Here is a 19,203-nt window from a genome sequence, read left to right as displayed (position 1 = left end):
AAGCTGTTTTCCATTTGGCATGAAGATCTGTTGTTGAAACACAAATGTTATTAATAAAATCAAATGAACAAGCCTAAGCTCCTAGACCTAAAACAGACTTTGGATTCAAGCCTTTGACTGATTAATTAAGAGTATTAAAGCATCATTGGATACAGCTGATTTTAACAATATTTCATACTGTTATGGAATATTGTATAATATTTCATATTTAGCACTGCAGTTCCACAAATACTACATGAAATGGATGAATGGTGAGTTTGAATTTATGCTGTAATTTGGCATAAAGACAACCTGGCTCAATTGTTTCTTAAGAAACAAGTGATTAGCGGCATCGTTGTGGGAGGTTGAAAAGTGAAGATGATGGTCCTTTCAAGGCAGTTAAATTCCCACCCTGTTTATGCTCGTATTGATGTTACACCTGCCATATTGACTTTTTTGACCTTTTCTTGCAGACGTGACTGTCAGATCCAAATCTCCAGAATCACCAAGAATTGATTGGTTTTTTTTAATCAGAAGTAATCCAGTCGGATACATGACATTTTAAATCATAGACTTTTATGTCCAATAATTTCTGCCTGATTTATGATCAAGCAAAATGGGTGTGTTTCGGTTCTCCTAGATCAGTGTTTCCCAAACTTGACAATTTTAAGGCATGTGGACTTCAACTCCCAGAATTCCACAGCCAGCGTTGTCCTAGATTAAACAATGTTGTGTGCTCAAACTGAGAGCTACAACTCTTCTGGATCCTTCCCCTCTACAAAAGACCCAAATGGTTCCCACACAGCAACCTTAGCGCTTAAAAATTTGGCCATTTCCCCAGGAGCTTGGGCTAGAGTGGCAATAAGGCCTGATAGAATTCCTTCTATTAGTTTGAATGGGTTTTTATGTTATTTTATTATATAATTAATAAAGATTATAATTATGTACCAAGTAGTAAGTTTACAATGATTAAAGTTGCACACCACGCAAAATATTTACGGAATTGAATGGTCTTCTAAATATAATAAATAGAAGCTATTCAGCCTGAATGATGCCTTTTGATCATGTTGTGAATTTGCTTTTAGTGTTTATGTTTACCCTGGTTTATAAATGTCTGCAGCTAGCCATGATGGCACTAAAGTGATGAAACATGCATTGTGATGGCATGATGAGATCATCGCCCTTTTATATAGGTTGGAATCAATTATGTGAGGAGCAGAATTTGCATTGTGATGTTGTGACACTTGTTTTGTTATTTCCTTTGCCCCTCTGGAAGCTGACATTGTTTCAGGTTCTCAAGACCAAATAAGGCAAAGATTAAACTATTGGCAAGACATATCAGGTATAGTAAAACAGAATCAAGCTTTCTAACTATTACAATTTTTTTTTTAAACTTTCAAAGGTCTTTTCACTCATTCTGAATACTTTTTGTTATGTTTTGCCAGAGAGAGGGGGAAAGCTAATAATATGGAACAGTCTAATTCTTGGAAGTCTGGAGTGACTCCCAGTTTCCAAAGAAATAAAACAACACACTCCCACATGTATTAGGAGTAGGATTTTATGTTTCAGAATTATCTATTTAATATTGAAAAACAGCTGTGACATACAATTTGTTTTTCATGATAGCTTAGATACTCACATTACCATGTTGCCAATCCATATTAGCTAGCAGCTGTTAATATATTTATTTCATAAGCTGTAGGTAAATGAAAACATAATACTGTAGTTTTGCTGGAAATTGATTGCTAAACATATTCTTGCCCCTGTAAAGTTTGCATTTGATTGTGGGTAATGTCCTTTGAGAAAGTGCTGCTCTGGTTTTTGTGCTTTAAAAAAATAGTTTTCACGAATGAAGGCAAATAGACGTGACCCAGGGTAATGTCGCAGGATCCAATCTGGGTCGGTCACCAGGACCAGAGTTTTTGTCTTCTGAGCTTTCGGACTTCTTGTGCTGGAGCCCATCTTCAGGGAACTTCTCTCTAGTAGAGTGTGCACTGTTCTGTATGGGGTATTTATATTGCCTGTTGTATATAGTTTTTTAGATGTTGATTGGGATGTGTTGATGGCTGGCTTTTAAGACGTTAGCTGTCATTTACTTGTTTTGCCCAGCTCTCGCCTTCTAAGTACTTGATAGGCTGGTGGTAAATCAGCACTCCTGATGATTGATGAGGGACCTGTTTCCCAGGCTTCCATCATTTCCCTGGCTGTTTTTGTGCCCACTCATCCAACAATCTTAGTAGCTTCAAAATTGATTGTGTGTCCTTGTTCATTGCAGTGTGAGGCTACCAATGAATTCGGGTCCTCTCATCTGACCCCTCAGTTGTGTTCTTGCAATCTGGTGGTTAGCTTCCTCCCTGTCTGTCCTGAAGATGGGCTCCAGCAGGGATCTGAAAGCTCGGAACACAAAATCTCTGGTTCCAGTGACTGACCCAGACTGGATCCTGCAAAAATAATTTTAAAAACAATTATTTTATTTAAACTTAGCAGAAATAATTGGTTAGCACAATTGTATGAAAGTATTTATATTCTTTCACTGGATACAAAGGTATACAGCTTTTAATTAATTTATTAAATTTATATAGCTGCCCATCTCACCAGAAATGACTCTGGATAGTGTCCAACAACCAAATAAAATAATAACAACAAAATAATCATTATGAAAACAATCATCATAAAATACAAACTCTCATTATTAAAAATTAAAATATTATTAAAAAGTATAAAAGCGATAAACGGAAAGAGAAAGTATATCAACCACATTATCCAAAATAGGGCAGCCACCTTAAAAATGTCACCAGTTCCCTGGGATCCCAAATCTTGATGACATAACCAGGTCTTGAGGGAAAGATCAATAGAGATGGAACTAATCTGACTTTGGGAGGCGGGGAATGTTCTATAAGGCATGTGCTACAGTAGAGTAGGTATTCCTGCTGGGACCCATCAAATATAGGTGTCTTGCAGATGGTACTTGTGGCATGTTCGCCCTGCCAGATCTACAGGGATAGCTGCTCAGATAGCGTAGCCTCAAAACCATCACCTTGAATTGCACCTGGAAACAAGTTGGCAGCTTGCAATACATGCCACTTTAGAGTGCCCACACTACTGCATGTCATACCAGTTAAAGCTTCTGGATACTCTTCAAGAACAACCCTATTACAATATTCCAATCTGGAGGCAACTATACATGAGTGACCATATCTAAAGCCTCCCCATGTAGAAACAGGTGCAACTAGCACATAAGATGAAGTTGCAAGGCCCTCCAAGCCATGACTGCCACCTGCTTCTGGGGCACGAATTGTGAGTTCAGACAGGCTCAGTGGGTCTGTCTGAGGCAGTATCACTCTATCCAGCACCAAAGATAGTCCTAGAACAAGAAGGTTCCAAAACTCAAATCCACTCAGCCTTGCCATGGTTCAGCTGAAGCCTGCTGTTTCCCATCCAGATCCTCACAGCCTCCAGGCTTACTTCACCATGATCAGGTACAATACTGTGCCACTCACCCCCATCCTCTGAGCTGTTTGTAACATGAAAGGACATCTAGGCGTTAGTAGGTTATTTATTTTCATGTACTAATATCCTCCAAAGTATTTTCATTTTTGCAAATTAAAATGCAGATTAATTTGAAGTTAATTTTATTTTAGCTTTTCTAAAATATTATGTTGGGGATTCAAGGCAATGATAATGCATGACACATTAAATCACTGCAACCTGTTAAAAATTCATTCAAACCATCAAAGTCTTTTTCATTTTCTAATATTTATTTGCTGATATTCGATAGTTTTGTTCTGAATATAATTTTTTAAAGATTTAAAATGTTGACATCCTTTTGGTTCTGTTCAAGTCTCAATAACCAAATTGTAAATTAAAAACCCTTATGGCTCTGTTGGGGAAAACAAATAAAATACCTTTCATAAGATCAGACTTCTCTGAAGAGAGAAAAAGTTACTTTCATTATAAAAACTTACCGTAAATGCTAGCGTATAAGACGACTTCCGCGAGCGCTGAAATCGGCGCCAAAGACGGGGGTCGTCTTATACGCCGAGTCATCTTATACGCCGGAAATACTGGTAGTTTCCGGCGTATAAGACGATGTTCTAGGAATGCGGCCCGGCTATAAAGACGGGGGTCGTCTTATACGCCGGGTCGCCTAATACGCTGGCATATTCGGTACATATATAGACACAGAGAGAGAGAGAGACAGACAGACAGACAATTCCAGATACATGGACTCTCCCAAAAGAATACTTATGATACGGCTCCAAAGTTCTGATGGCTAGGGGCCTGTAGCAGCCACATGATTGCAATTGGGACATATGGCAAGTAGTGCTGTTTTATGGCCATTTGGAGCATCTTACAACTGTGAGCAAAATTTATGATGTTTTTAGCAATAGCACTTAAACTTATATACAACTACCCCATAGTGCTTTACAATACTGCCTGAGCAGTTTACAATGTTAGCATTATTTGCATATTGCCCCCAACAATCTGGGTCGTCATTTTAATGGAAGGTTGAGCCAACCTTGAGCTGGTCAAGATTGAACTCCTGGCTGTGCGCAGAATTAGCTTGCAATACTGTATTCTAACCACTGCGCCACCACAGCTCATAATTTGCATTTACTTCCAGTTTTTGGCAGAAACACCCCATAGCGAAGAATGGGTTTGCTTAACTACCACAGATTCATATAATGACCATAGTAATTTGCTTAATGACTAACCACAAGAAAGCTCATAAAATTGGATTAATCATGTAATGACCAGGGCAGCGCAGTGGCTCAGCAGTTAGACCCTGGGCTTGTCAGCTGGAAAGCTGACAGCCCAGCTTTGAGGCCTGAGTTCTATGCAACAGGGTGAGCTCCCATCCTCATCTCAGCTCCTGCCAACCTAGCAGTTTGAAAGCATGCAAATCTGAGTAGATAAATAGGTACCACTTTGAAGGGAAAGTAACAGTGCTCCACCATGTACTGGCTACATGACCATAGAAATACCTTTGGACAGTGCTGGCTCAATGGCATTGAAATGGAGATGAGCACTGCCCCCTAGAGTCAGCAACGACTAGTGGAGTAAAATCCACAGGGACTCCATGTGATGATCCGCTCTACAACTATTGTGACTTATGACCATAATGGACAGGTATTTTTATTTCACTTGCAAATTGAAAGTTTTTGGTGGAGATCTCTCTTTTGTATTGTCTTGATATTCTTATCATTAGAAGATTAAGAATTCCGATTTAATCAGTTATTTAATTAAGGTTATAATCTTTAGCACATGTTCCCGTGTAGTTTTTTTTAACAATCACTGTCTCAGAATCTGTGGAAACACCACCAACAAACAGTGTGTTGACATAATTCCTATATTTGTCCCTAACATGACAGAAGTTTGGCTGAAAGATTTAAGGGAAAATAATAGCTTCCTGAAAACTAAATTGTCAGCAAATGCATTATTTGAGGTTTCAGAAAATGCTTATTGATGTTGTTGATTTTAAGAATTCTAGATTCTAATATATGCATTATTTTTATATAGGCATAATGTATATGACCCATTTGGTATAAGCATGAAAATGATGCCACTAACTCAAGGAACCTGTAATCTAAAGTTGACAATGAATATAAACCAAGGTTAAGCAGGAGGAGATGTGTTCTTTAAATAACTTGAACTTTAAATTATCTGACATCTCCAAAATGAAATGAAACCAGAAACATTTTGTGATTATTCTGAAACTCATGTAATGCTGATTAAATGCCCTTTGGATCAGATGATGTCATATAGGCCTTAAATTTCTTCAACAAAGCTAAAAGGATCTGTTACCTATTTGAGTAAAATAAATTTGCTGTCATTTTATTTCACAGGAGGCAGGTATGATTTACTCATTTCACCCTTTTTATTCTTTCTTTTTGTAATTTAGGCTTCTGTTCCATTTCTGTTCCTCCCCATGTGGCAATGGAGTTCAAACTCCCTATTTTCAGAACTATTTCCAATTTGATTGTTTTATTTATTTATTAAACAAATTCATGTTCTGCCAAAATCACTGAGGTTCTCAGTGGTTCCCACAAATAAGCATAAACAACAACAATAAATAAGATCATAACTACAATTTAAAATCCAAACAATACATGATATCAGGTCCCCTAAATCTCTCCAGAAAAGAGCTGCCTTTATTTTTAATGGAAGGCAGATAGCTTTTGACAACTATCCACAAAAAAAAAAAAAAAAAACTTTGAAAGCTCTTCAGCTGCAAACTCTTTGGAATAAAAAGTTGAATTGGATGTATTAAAAGTTTTTTCTGTATAAGTGTGTGCGCACACACACACACACACACATATATACTGTAATCTTGTCCTGTACTTTCTTATATTAGGACTAAGAAAGAAGTGGATAGTTCAAGACTTTACAATTTGTTAGGCTTAGATTTGATAGCCTAGAGATTTGACCATTTTCTTGTCTCTATCTTATGTAATATCCATACATTAAGATATTCTGAATTTTTTATACTCCATTTTTCAGCCCAGAGTTATTGTATGCTATTCATCAAACCCCTTTATGGATTACTGCCTTGTCGTGGCGAAGGGGGTTGTGTAACTCAATGAAGCTATAAGCTATGCCGTGCAGGGCCACCCAAGATGGACAGGTCATAGAGAGAATTCTGACAAAATGTGATCCACTGGAGAAGGAAATGGCAAACCACTCCAGTATCTTTGCCATGAAAACCCCATGGACAGTACTAAAAGGCAAAAAGATATGACGCTGGAAGATGAGCCCCTCAGGACGGAAGGTGTCCAATATGCTACTGGGGAAGAGCAGAGAGCTAGTACTAGTAGTGCCAGAAAGAATGAAGCGACTGGGCCAAAGCCGAAAGGACGCTCAGCTGTGGATATATCTGGTGGTGAAAGGAAAGTCCGATGCTGTAAAGATTTTTTTCTCCATAGGAACCTGGAATGTAAGATCCATGAATCAAGGCAAGCTAGACGTAGTCAAAAAAGAGATGACAAGACTGAACATCGACATCTTAGGAATCAGCAAACTAAAATGGACAGGAATGGGTGAATTTAACTCAGATGACCATCAGGTATACTACTGTGGGCAAGAATCCCTCAGAAGAAATGGAGTAGCCTTCATAGTCAATAAAAAAATAGGAAAAGCAATACTGGGATACAATCTCCAAAATGACAGAATGATCTCAATTCAAATCCAAAGCAAATCATTCAGTATCACAATAGTCCAAATCTATGCCCCAACCACTGGTGCTGAAGAGGATGAAATTGACCAGTTCTATGAAGCCCTACAGAACCTTATAGAATTAACACCCAAAAATGATGTCCTTATCATCATGGGGGATTGGAATGCTAAGGTAGGAAGCCAAAAGATAACCGGAATAACAGGCAAGTTTGGCCTTGGAGTACAAAATGAAGCAGGGCACAGGCTAATAGAATTTTGTCAAGAGAATACGATGGTCATAACAAACACTCTTTTCCAACAACCCAAGAGACGGCTCTACACATGGACATCACCAGACGGTCAACATAGAAATCAGATTGACTATGTGCTCTGCAGCCAAAGATGGAGAAGCTCTATACAGTCAGTAAAAACAAGACCAGGAGCTGACTGTGGCTCAGATTATGAGCTTCTCATTGCAAAATTTAGGCTTAAATTGAAAAAGTAGGGAAAAGCACTAGGCCACTCAGGTATGAACTAAATCATATTCCTGATGAATATACAGTAGAGGTGACAAATAGATTTAAGGAATTAGATCTGATAGACAGAGTGCCTGAAGAACTATGGATGGAAGTTTGCAACATTGTACAGGAGGTAGCAACTAAAACCATCCCAAAGAAAAAGAAATGCAAGAAAGCAAAATGGCTGTCTGAGGAAGCTTTGCAAATAGCTGAGGAAAGAAGGGAAGTGAAAGGCAAGGAGAAAGAGAAAGATACACCCAATTGAATGCAGAATTCCAGAGAATAGCTAGAAGAGATAAGAATGCCTTCTTAAATGAACAGTGCAAAGAAATAGAAGAAAACAACAGAATAGGGAGGACCAGAGATCTCTTCAAGAAAATTGGAGATATGAAGGGAACGTTCATGCAAAGATGGGCATGATAAAGGACCAAAATGGCAGGGACCTAACAGAGGCAGAAGAGATTAAGAAGAGATGGCAAAACTACACAGAAGAACTATACAAGAATAAGCTTAATGTCCCAGATAACCACAATGAGATGGTCACTGACTTCGAACCAGACATCCTAGAATGTGAAGTGAAATGGGCCTTAGAAAATCTGAGCAACAACAAAGCTAGTGGAGATGACAGTATTCCAGCTGAGCTATTCAAAATCTTAAAAGACGATGCAGTAAAAGTGCTACACTCAATTTGCCTGCAAATTTGGAAAACTCAACAATGGCCACAGGATTGGAAAAGGTCAGTTTACATTCCAATTCCAAAGAAAGACAATGCCAAAGAATGTTCAAACTATCGCACCATTGCACTAATTTCACATGCTAGTAAAGTTATGCTTAAAATCCTACAAGCTAGACTCCAGCAGTATGTGGATCGAGAACTACCAGAAGTACAGGCAGGATTTCGAAGAGGCAAAGGAACTAGAGATCAAATTGCCAACATATGTTGGATCATGGAAAAAGCTAGGGAGTTCCAGAAAAACATCTACTTCTGCTTCATTGACTATGCTAAAGCCTTTTATTGTGTGGATCACAACAAATTGTGGCAAGTTCTTAAAGAGATGGGAGTACCAGACCATCTATTTGTCTCTTGAGAAACCTATATGCGGGTCAAGAAGCAACAGTGAGAACTGGACACGGAACCACTGATTGGTTCAAAATTGGAAAAGGAGTCCGGCAAGGCTGTATACTGTTGCCCTGCCTATTTAACTTATATGCAGAGCACATCATGAGAAAGGCAGGGCTAGATGAAACAAAAGTTGGAATTAAGATTGCCAGGAGAAATATCAACAACCTAAGATATGCAGATGATACCACGCTAATGGTAGAAAGTGAAGAGGAACTAAAGAGCCTCTTGATGCGGGTGAAGAAGGAGAGTGCAAAGGTTGGCTTGAAACTCAACATTAAGAAAACCAAAATCATGGCATCCGGCCCTCTCAATTCCTGGCAAATAGATGGGGAAGAAATGGAGGTAGTGACAGATGTTATTTTTCTGGGCTCCAAGATCACCTCAGATGGGGACTGCAGCCAAGAAATTAAAAGACGCTTGCTCTTGGGGAGGAAAGCTATGGCAAATTTAGACAGCATACTAAAAAGCAGAGACATCACCCTGCCAACAAAAGTGCGTATAGTCCAGGCCATGGTTTTCCCAGTTGCAATGTATGGCTGTGAAAGTTGGACCATAAGAAAGGCTGAGCGCCAAAGAATTGAGGCCTTTGAACTATGGTGCTGGAGAAGACCCCTGCGAGTCCCTTGGACTGCAAGGCGTTCAAACCGGTCAGTCCTAGAAGAGATCAACCCCGACTGCTCTTTAGAAGGCCAGATCCTGAAGTTGAAACTCAAATACTTTGGCCACCTAATGAGAAGGAAGGACTCACTGGAGCAGGGCCTAATGCTGGGAAAGATTGAGGGCAATAGAAGAAGGGGACGACAGAGAATGAGATGGAATCACTGAAGCAGTAGGTGTGAATTTAAATGGACTCCAGAAGATGGTAGAGGACAGGAAGACCTGGAGGAACGTTGTCCATGGGGTCGCGATGGGTCGGACACGACTTCGCAATTAACAACAACAACAATTCATTAAACACTCCATGGCACAAATATGAATTATTACAGTTAGGCTTTTGTCGCTCTTTGACACATAACTGATTCTATAAATTATTTAAGCTTTTAAAGTAATAAAGAATAGGACTGTGCAGCACCTTAGAAATAATATGGAAATACTGTTATAGAGCACACTACAGTATGAATGTACATCCATCTGCAACTTTTTAAAGTAGCTGTTTTTTAATGAAATTAACACAAATTTTGATTTTGTTAAGCAGATGTGATTTTTGAAAATTATTTTTCCATATTTTAGGATATTTTCACACTCACCTATTCCATGATACTTTTGTATGGTAGATACTTCTATAAGAGAATCTGCCTAATATAAAGAGGTAGGATGACAGTACCTCCATCAGCAGTTTTATAAATGTTGATAATTTGTGGAAACCATCAAAACTTAGGGAAACTAAACAGAAGTTGAGTAATCTCCCTGAATGTTCATTTTCCTCTCTGGGGAGAGGAAGTTAAGAAAGATTAAGTTTTGGATCAAAGCACTGGGTCAGCCCATAGAAAAGAACAATGCTTCCATCACACTGCTGCAAATTACTTTTTTTGACCTCAGTCCCTGTGGATGATGGTGTGGCCACTGGATGCTGGTGTTGCCATGTATGTGGATGCTGGTGTTGCCATGTATGTGAATTTGTTGTTATAATAGCAGTCATTGATTGTGCTCTTCTGTACACTTTTAAACATATTTTTAAAGCGAAATAACAAAAGTGTTGTGAATATGAATTTGAGCAACATATTCTATCCATTATGTGTTTTATCAATAAGAATTTTTACTGTTCCAAGACTGCACTGTAAAGCACATCATTGGAAAGTTTGTTTAATAGTCCAAAGCTATTCAACAGTCCAAAAGAAAAAGTCACTGGGAGTATGTGTGGACATTCCCATTGCACCTGATGGCAATATCTTAAGGAAACCACATATTTTCATGCATTTGGTTTAAGATGGTGCCAACAGATGCTATATATCTGCCCAGATTGTTTTTTTCCTTTTCAAATCTCATCACTGCACATCTTTTGGAATTTTAAATGTTTGTTTTCCTTCATGCTATTTGAAATATTATTATGTAATACATATATCTGTACTTTTAACATTATGCTAAATCTCTTAAAAGACTATCTTTTTCAGAAATGTTCATTTGATATTATGGCAGGATATGATACGACGGGTTCGAAGAAGACGTTCTGTTGTGCTGTTCTTCTGTGGACAGGGAAACAGAGTTCCTGTCTGGAAGCACAGAGTTTAGCACAATGAGGGCAATGGAAATCCATTGCTGTACTAAGTGTGGATATTATTTTGTTACATTGCTCACAGTTTTCAGTTTTTGATGGCACCCATAGCACAAGACTCATCAGCAGATTCTGTCAGCAGATTCTGTCAGTGCAGCTTCTAATTTCTTGGCTGTATATCACAGTGGTATAGGGTTTCTTTTTCAATGTCTTTTTAGTGCTTGCATGGTCGACCTCAGTCTCTTCACAGACTCCAGTATACTATGGAACAATTGGTAAGGCATATGGCAGACATGCATTCTGATGAATGTCTTACTCATTTCATCAAGGCTCTGAGAATCAGGGACTACATGCTGGTGGACTCCACACAATCCAAAACCTCCAGGTTGGAGACACAGTCTTGCCAACAAATTCCAAAGATGGAGCAGACAGCATACATGTGAAAATTTCTTAGATGTTTGATGTGCCTTCAGTAGAGTTGAGAACTCACAACTATATAGGAAGGAAGAGATACTCACAGCTCTGTAGATTTTAGCTTTGTTGTGATAGCAATGTTGTGTTGATTGGTCACTCTCGTATATAGCCATCCCAGTATCTGGTTGGCCTTGCTGATCCTGGAATCAATTTCATTGTCCAAAGACTCATCACTTAAGATGATGCTTCCCAAATATTTGAAGCTGTTTACATTTGTCAGCTGGGTGGTGTCAACAGTGATATTCTACAGGCTTGGTATTTTGCACTGGCTGGTAAAGTACTTTTTGTTTTGTTCAAATGACAATAATCACTTCAACTGACTGTCAGTTTTGTTCAATTTGATAGTCAGGCTAAAGAGCATAGCAGCTTCTGAGAATTTGTTCAGCATCAACTATAGATCACTATATTTGTGCACCAGCAGCACACAGTCATCAGCAAGGAATGTTTCTTGAATGACTGTATGGAGGAACTTCGTTTGCACATTCAAGTGGCAAAGGTTAAGGAGCAAGCCATCCATTTAATACCTGAAATGCTCAGGTCCCTCTGTGGGATTAATTGCACAAATGCCCATGGACATCTCCCACAAGGGCCCCAGAGATAACAAACGGACCGCTCTAGACACAGGATGCATTCATCAACCATTTGGACAGACTCTGATAAGAACACCTGCTGTAGCCTTGCATCTGGAAAGTGTCTGTTATTTGATATATTGTAACCACCCCTATATACGTCTTTTGCTTACGCTGTGTGATGTAAAAACCTTAGTAACAATAAAATAGGGTGCTGGAGTCAGCTCTGGGCTCCCATCCCGAGATACCTGTGTGCGTGTCTCATTCTCCATGGGAGACCACCTCATCTGGTGACCCCGACGTGATCCACTGAGGGATACGTCCCTGCCGACCCTTTACTTATCGCCTGGAATAGGCTTGGTGCACCCGACAAAGTTGCTGGCAACTGACTCCTCTTCGTAAGTATGGGGGGTGGAATGTCTCACGCTCAAAAGCAGCATGTGGAAGAGCTGAGGCTACTTGGCAGGAAAAAATATCTTACTGATCAGGAACAGAAATTAACCCGTCACCTTTCTAAATCTGAGGCTGTTAAATTGCTTGCTTACATATGGGCTAACTGCTCATCCTATCCGGAGTCTGGATCTTTAAAAGTAGATACATGGAGGAAAATTGGCACCGTTCTCCATCAGTCTCCAAGAGCCCCCCCCAGAGATTTTGTGCCTTTGGAAAATTGCCTATACTCTGATTCAAACCTATGCTGACTCGCCTCATCAGCCTTTATTAGATCCTCCACCGTATAAAAATCCGTCTGTTATGTTGGCCACTCCCTTGCCCCCTGGAGCAGGTTTTAACCCTCCCTCTGCCACTGCAAATTCTACAGCCTCTCCTGTTCCTGCCACGTTGCCACCTCTCTCCCGGCCCGGAATCATCCGTGGTGCTTTTCAAAAGGCTTTAAACAATGGTGATTTAAGCGTTTCTGAACTATCCGAGACAGAGTTGTTCCCTGTTACTTACCAACAGACTGCAACAGGCTTAGTAGTTGATTGGGAGGCACTTCCCCTGGCTATGATCAGAGAATTGAAAAAGGCTACAAAAGATTATGGCATAACCAGTCCCTATACTAGAGGACTAATACATTCAATTGCTAGTGCATGTCGAATGTTGCCTCAAGATTGGAAAGATCTGTTCCGCATGCTTCTTTTTTTTTTTTTATTAAAAAGTTTTATAAGTTTTACAAAAAGAACAAAACAATACAAAAACAAAAAACAACATATACAAAAAAAACTAAACATTGCACAACAAAACCCCCCTTCCCCAACCCCCACCCAAACACCCCCCCTTCCCCCCCGAGCTTCCCAGAGCAGAATATAGGCTTAATTAAAAAACAATTAAAAAATTATATTTGTAAAATATATATATATATATATATATATATATATAACATTAAAGTATATATGTATATATATAAAAATAAAGATTATGAAAAGGCTATATAATATTTTTTTATATCCAGTTTAAATTGTATAAATTTTATCCATTTATCCCAAACAGCAAAAAATTTCTCTTGCGTTTGTTCCTTTAAAAAAGCCGAAATCTTTGCCATTTCCGCCAAATAAGACACTTTAAGAAACCATTCCTGCAATGTAGGCAAAGATTCCTTCTTCCAATATTGTCCTACTAACAGCCTCGCGGCTGTATTCAAATTTAACATCAATATAACCTCCTTTGTATCACAATCAGTAACTATACCCAACAAAAATAATTGCGGAGTAAATTTTACCCTCCTTCTAAAAATTCTCTGGATATTCCACCATATCTTGATCCAAAATGCTTTTATCTCTCTACACGACCACCAAATATGATAAAAAGTAGCATCCATACAACCACATCTCCAACATTTAGGTTGTAGGTCAGGGTACATAAGAGACATTTTTTGTGGATCAAGGTGCCATCTATAAAACATTTTATAAAAATTCTCCCTTAAGTTCTGTGCTTGTGTAAATTTGACATTTCTCACCCAGATGGTTTCCCAGGTGTCCAATGGAACTGGCTCACCAAAGTTCTGCGCCCATCTGATCATACAATCTTTAATTAGTTCCGTTTCTGAGTCCAATTCAACTAAAACCCCATAAATCCTCTTAATGTGGGTTTGTCTTTGATCCTTCACTTGCTTAATAAAATTTTCATCTTCTCTAAGAAAACCCACCTTACAATCCACCTTCCATCTATCTACTAGTTGCCTATATTGGAACCAAGAGTAAATAATATTCTCTTGTGCTAACTCTTCCCGTGATTTTAACTGCCAGTTTTGTCCATCCCATCTAAGTAGCTGTCTATAAGACACCATATCCATTTTAGCACCTCTTTTTATTCCTTCTATCGCATGCCAAGGTATAGCCCATAATGGTACTTTAAAATCACTTTTATAATATTTTCTCCAGGTCCTAAGTAAAGAAATTCTTAGAATATGAGCTTTAAAGACCCAATCCATTTTTTTATTAAATATTAAATAGGCATGCCACCCAAAAAGTAAATCCCATCCCTCTAGATGGAGTATCTCAGGATTTGTCAAATTTACCCAATCACTAATTAGTGTTAGAACCACCGCATCATAGTATAATTTCAAATTCGGTACCTTGAGTCCACCCCTCTCACGGAAGTCTTGCATAATTTTAAACTTAACCCTTGGCTTTTTCCCTGCCCAAATGAATTTATTAAGGCCTTTCTGCCATTCACTTAGATTAATCTCATTCTTCAAAATCGGTAACATTTGAAACAAAAAGAGAAACTTGGGTAGAATATTCATTTTTATCACTGCAATTCTTCCCATGAGGGATAATTGCAACTTCTCCCAATTCTTCAAGTCTTTCTGTACCCTAACCCACAACCTTTCATAGTTATTTTTAAATAGTTTTGCGTTAGAAACAGATAACATCACCCCCAAGTATTTTACCTTATTAACAATTTCAAAACCCGTCAAATTAACCAAAGTCTGCTTCTCCTGACTAGTCATATTTTAAGGTAAAATTTTAGTCTTATTAACATTAATCTTGAAACCCGAAACCACACCATAATAATGAATCAGTTGTAGTAACTTTTCTGCAGAATAAGTAGGTTGCGACAAAGTAACAACCAAGTCATCCGCAAAAGCTCTTAACTTGTATTCTTTTTTGTTAACTTCTATTCCTTTAATTTCCTGCGACTCTCGAATTTTGATCAACAATATTTCCAATGTTAAAACAAACAACAACGGTGATAATGGACATCCCTGCCTGGTACCTTTCTCTATTGTAAAAACCTCTGACAACCCTCCATTAACAATAAGTTGTGCCGTTTGTTTTTGATATATTACCGTAAGAGCTTGTACTATCTTTTCACCAAAATTCATCTCTTCCATTACTCTTAACATAAAATGCCAATTCAGTTGATCAAAAGCTTTTTCAGCATCTAAAAATATCAGCCCTGCGGAAACTTGGTTGTTCTTGTCTAAATATTCTAATAAATTAATAATTTGTCTAACATTATTTTTCATATACCTTCCAGATATAAACCCAGATTGATCTTTATGCACAAGATAATGCACAACCCTCATGAGCCTATTTACTAAAATTTTTACAAATATCTTATAATCCACATTTAAAAGAGATATAGGCCTATAATTCTTTGGTAAAGTAAGATCTTGATCCTCTTTTGGAATCAATGATATAAAAGCACTACGCCATGAAGGAGGAATCTCTAGACCCTGTAAAATATCATTAAAAAGATCATCTAATGGCTGAGTCATCTCCTCCATTAAGGCTTTATAATAAACAGCTGTTAACCCATCCGTACCCGGTGCTTTCCCTAGTTTCAATTGTTGAATTGCTAACACAATTTCCTCCTTAGTAATTAAGCCATTAATTTCCTGTTTCTGATCCTCTGTCAGTTTGGGAAAACTAGCCTCATTTAAGTATTTATTTATATCTAAAATTTGAACATTGGTAGATTTATATAATTTTTGATAATAGTCCAAAAAAGATTTCTTAATCAATTCCTTCTGAGAAACTAATTTACCCTGATAATTTATTTTATCTATTATTCTCTGTCTCTGTTTCTTTCTTAGCTGGTAAGCCAACCATCTCCCTGGCTTATTAGCATTACAAAATATATTTTGTTTCATAAACAATAAGTTGGTTGCAGCTTGATCTGCTAACAACATATTAAATTGTGTCCTTAATAACTTTACAGATTCTTTAATACTTTCATCAGAAGGATTTAAAATCAAAGACTTTTCTTTTAATTTAATTTCATCTTCCAATTCTTTACGTTTCTGAGTCTGCTTTCGCTTATGACAATTATTCATTTTTATCAAGATGCCACGCATAAATGCTTTGCCTGCATCCCATACCATTGACATTGAAGTCCCCTTATACATATTTAAAGCAAAATAGTCCTTTAAACACTCCTTTAACTTTTGAACATTCTTTTCTTGTCTAAATAATTTTCATTCACTCTCCAGGATCTTCTCTCCTCTTTTTCTTGAATCAGCTCCATCCAAACTGGACTATGATCCGTCAGCGACCTAGGAAAAATCTTTACATTCTTTACTCTATTATATAAGTCCGTTGTAATAAAAAAAAAGTCAATTCTTGAGAAGGATTGGTGTCTATCTGAGAAAAAGGTGAAATCTCTCTCCTCTTGATTACATTCCCGCCAATAATCCCTTAGTTCCCAGTCCTCTTTCATGTCAAAAAAGGCTTTAGGTAATTTTGCTTGTTTAAAAAAAGGAGAAGAGCCTTTCTTATCCCTTTGTATATCTAAGACACCGTTCCAATCACCCATTAATCTATAGTCCAGCAAAGTTATTTTTTGATGTAACAACCTATAAAATTGTTCCTGTTGCTGATTTGGTGCATAGAGTCCCACTATAAGTACTTTCTTACCATACAAGCCAAGTTCAATCATCACATATCTTCCTTGGGGATCTGATTCTACCAGACAAGCTGGCAAATTTTGCTTCACATAGATAACAACTCCCCCCTTTTTGCCAGGAGCAGAAGATACAAAATGGGATCCCAAACGAGCATTAACTAAATATTTCTGATCCTTAAGTAAAATATGAGTCTCCTGTAAACAAATAACATCATTGTTATGTTGCTTCAAATAGTAAGAAATTTTTTTCCTTTTCTGAGGAGAATTCAATCCGTTAACATTCCAGGTCAGAAACTTTGCCATCTCCCTTGGCCAGGAGCCCGGAGAAGACACCTTTGAGATCTGCCATTGCTGCATGTGTTGCATAACTCTTGGGTCTTGCTCTTCCCACCGGCAATGCACTTTCAGAAGAAGCTTCTTTGGTCTCTTTCTTACGTTGCTCCTTCTCTTTACGTCTATAAACTGCGCGGGTCATCCTCTGCTCTTTAACCTCCGTTTGACGTTGCCATTCAGCTTGCAGCATCCCAGCGGAGACCAAACCTAATGCCTCAGATTGCTGCTCCGACTCTTTGCCACTCAAGGATTTCTGAACAGATGGAGCTGAGCCTGCACCCAGGACCGTATTGTAAAACTCTCTGGCTTTGTCAACCGTATTCAATCTATAACGTGTCCCCGCATGGCTCAGAACAATACCCATCGGGATTTCCCATCTGAATGGCATCAATCTGGTTTTAAGCTCATTAGCTAGAAAAGAAAAATCTTTCCTGTTTCTTAAAATCTTTGATGGGATTTCCTTTAAGATAATAATATCTTGAGTAGCAATCTGGAATCTCTTATTATAAAAAGTTTGTACAATTTCATTACGCAGAGACTTCTTTGTAAAATAAATCACCACATCTCTGGGCAAATTCTTCTGCTTCGCAATCCAAGAATTGACTCTATAAATTTTTTCCACTTCTCTGCGTAATTCTCCTTTATCCATATTCAGAGCAACAGCTAAGTCAGTAAGCACCATCTCCATCAAATCTTGATTCATATCTTCCTTGAGGCCTCTAATCCTCAAGGCATACTCCATCTGTCTGTACTGAAACATAAGAATATCTTCTTGTGAAGTCTCCACCTTCCTTTCCACATCTTGAATTTTATCATCAAAAGAGTCAACTTTATCTTCCACTTCCTCCAGTCTTGCATCCAGCTTCACCACCACCGTAGCCAAGCCTGATACTGCTGCAACTATATCTTGTCGCAAGATGGTATTATTAGCTTCTAATAAGCCCTTTATCCCACTTATCTCTTCTTTAATATCAGATTTAATATCAGATTTAATCTGTATAACAAATTGCTTCATTTCATCTCTCATTTGAGACATCGCATCCCCCATTATACCTTTAACCTCTTGTGCTGACAGGCCTGGCAGAGGAGGGGAGGGTGGTGGCTGAGCCGGTGGTACATGTTTAATTTGTTGTTGTGGTTGTGTAGTAAGAGTTGTAGGGGAAGAAACCACCTTGGTTGTTGTCAAAGGCAGCTGTCTCTTTGAAGCCATTTTATATGACACCGTTCTCACTTCCCTTCTCCCCAAGAAAGGGGGAGGAGGAAAAGATTTTTCTTTTCAAAAAAACAGCACCAACATAACTCTTAAAAAATCCAAAAAAGAAAAAGAGAAAAGAGTCAAAGGAAAAATCCAATACCAAGAGCAAAAATATCAAAAGCAAAATCATTAAAATCCAGTCCTTTAAAAGTAAAGAAAAAACCAAAGAAGGAAAAAAAACTCCGACACTTTCAAAACGCCATCTTAATTCCTCTCTCCGTACCAAAAAAAAAGAACAAAGGAGAAATAACCAAAACTAACCAAAACTAACTAAAAAAAAGAAATAAAACCCTAAACTATATATAAAAAAATCCTTTAATCCGCTCTGTCCATTTAAAAGTTACTCACCAAGACGCTATATTCACGGAGATAGAGGCGGCGGTTTCTTTTGCTTCAAAGGAAGCAAAAACAGCTGGGAGGCGGAGATCAGCAGGAGCTCCGAGGGAACACTCCTTTCACCCCCTCTAGGAATAAATCCAGAGGGGGTTCAGGGGTTCTACCTCTACTCCTGCGTTCTCTATCCCTTCCCTTTGCCCGGGAAGGGAATTGCGAACCGCGGGCCAGCTGATACGCGCTGGGCTCCGCGATTCTGACACCTTCCCAGCTGGACGGCTAAGAATTAGCCGCCATCGCCGTCGCCCCGTACCGGAAGCTCCCTGTTCCGCATGCTTCTTAACGGAACACAATACGTAGTCTTTGAATCTGAATATAAAAGAGAGGCACAAAAGAGAGCTAAT

General features: G+C 38.4%; 1 protein-coding gene across 3 annotated transcripts in view; it reads left to right on the top strand.

Annotated features, from left to right (window-relative positions):
* Positions 1-19,203, top strand: part of LEPR (leptin receptor) — a 69,707-nt gene that overhangs the window by 7,712 nt on the left and 42,792 nt on the right. The window contains exon 1 of one of the 3 annotated variants that reach the window (XM_039347855.1): positions 1,239-1,321. The exons of the other annotated variants lie outside the window; for them this stretch is intronic. The gene's annotated coding sequence lies outside the window, so the exon portion shown is untranslated. Of the gene's footprint in view, positions 1-1,238; positions 1,322-19,203 lie in introns of those variants that run through there. 3 annotated transcript variants of the gene reach the window in all.

The sequence above is a fragment of the Crotalus tigris genome, unplaced genomic scaffold, assembly GCF_016545835.1.
Source record: "Crotalus tigris isolate CLP2741 ecotype Arizona unplaced genomic scaffold, ASM1654583v1 scf7180000017560.2302168, whole genome shotgun sequence".
In the NCBI taxonomy this organism is placed as follows: domain Eukaryota; kingdom Metazoa; phylum Chordata; class Lepidosauria; order Squamata; family Viperidae; genus Crotalus; species Crotalus tigris.
Note: the sequence above shows the minus strand (reverse complement) of the source record. Positions and strands in the feature narration are given on the sequence as shown.